Genomic DNA, 1,623 nt, shown 5'->3' with positions numbered 1-1,623 from the left:
CAGCACAGTGACCACCTGTAACCCTATAAACAGGCCCACTGACTGGTTACACGTCTGTAGACACCTGTGATGCTGATTAGAGGACACACCTTGATTGAACGTGTCCCTGTGGTCACATTATGTTCAGTCTTTTCTGGGGGGACCATCATTTAGTCCAGACCTGTTTCATGAGTTTATGTTTTAAGTAATTCTGTTGAACCGCGGTTCAAAAGTAACGTCTGATCTTCACTGGTTCATTTTCATAGGATTTTTATTTATTATTACTTTTGTCAGATTCCAGTTATTTCTGTGACCGTTGTGGGTTTTTCTTTCATTAACCGACGTGTACCAATTAATTTGTCCACGTCTGTATTTCATTGCTTTCACACATGTACATATTTTGCTTAACATAAAAAAATACCAAAATGGAAGCTAAAAAAACTGTAATCATATTTTTTGTTGTTGTTGTTTTCAGCGTTCATCGTGGGTGAAACTTAAGCCACATGTAAGTAATTTAAACTGAAGATCAGTTCTTTATTAGTTCCCTGAATCCATTTTATAACAAATAAACGGAACTTTTTAATTAAAGAATTTCTGAAAACAGCACAACATGAAATAAAAATGGCTTCACGACAAACACGTCATTTGTACAAGTTCTTTAAAACATATTGTCCTGTGAATGCAATAAATGACCCTGTTACTTATTTATTTATTAAATGTTTTATTAAAATGAATTAAAATTACTTCATGAAATGAAAGCTGCGATTGTTTACAAAAGACAAATAACAACAATAACAATAATAAAGCTTTTTCATGAAACAACATTTAAATAAAACACAACATTAAACATTTTAAGAAATAATAAAAGTGAATTCTGTTGTCGTGAAAATAACAATTTAGTCACATAATACGTGCAACACGTTGCATTCACACATTTCTTTCAGACAATATTGACTCTTTTTTAGCAACTTATGAAATGAATTCATTTATTATTGATCTCTTGTTTCAATACATTTTGGACACTTTGAGCCTCCGTACAGCTGCTGCAGGTAAACGTGGAGCCACTGGGGGGCGACAGTGACCAGTTTAGTGCTGGAGCTTCACTGGTTTCCAGCCTGAAGCTCAGAGAAGCAGCTCCTCACTGGTCCCAGTTCCAACACAGTGCTGGTTTTAGGAACAACAAAAACCAGACTGGGCCTGAATCTGCAGGAATCTGTTGAAAGCCCTGCCGGGAATCAGCCAGGACCCTCCACACAAGCACCAGCTGCCTGCCATGTGGTGAGCAAGACCTTCCAGGTATTAGCTGCAGCCCAAATCTTCTCCAGCAGTTAAGATAAGATAAGATAAGATATGCCTTTATTTATCTCACAGTGGAGAAATTCACATCGTTGATAGCAGCATTCAACAGAGGTACACATATACGAGACAGGAAAAAATAAAAAATAAAAAATGTACATATAAATATAAGAACTATAAGAATATAAGATATAAGTATAAGTATAAGAAAGTTCCTGTTTATTTCTGAGCATCAGTCAGCAGCCAGCGACCAGCTCCAGCTGTTAGTCAGGGTCCACCACCATGCAGCTCCAGGTATTAGTCAGGACCCACCACACAGCTCCAGGTGTTAGTCAGGGTCCACCACCA

The sequence above is a fragment of the Stegastes partitus genome, unplaced genomic scaffold (genome assembly GCF_000690725.1).
Source record: "Stegastes partitus isolate 25-593 unplaced genomic scaffold, Stegastes_partitus-1.0.2 Scaffold855, whole genome shotgun sequence".
Taxonomy (NCBI): domain Eukaryota; kingdom Metazoa; phylum Chordata; class Actinopteri; family Pomacentridae; genus Stegastes; species Stegastes partitus.
The sequence above is the reverse complement of the archived record's forward strand: the minus strand, read 5'-3'. Positions refer to the sequence as shown.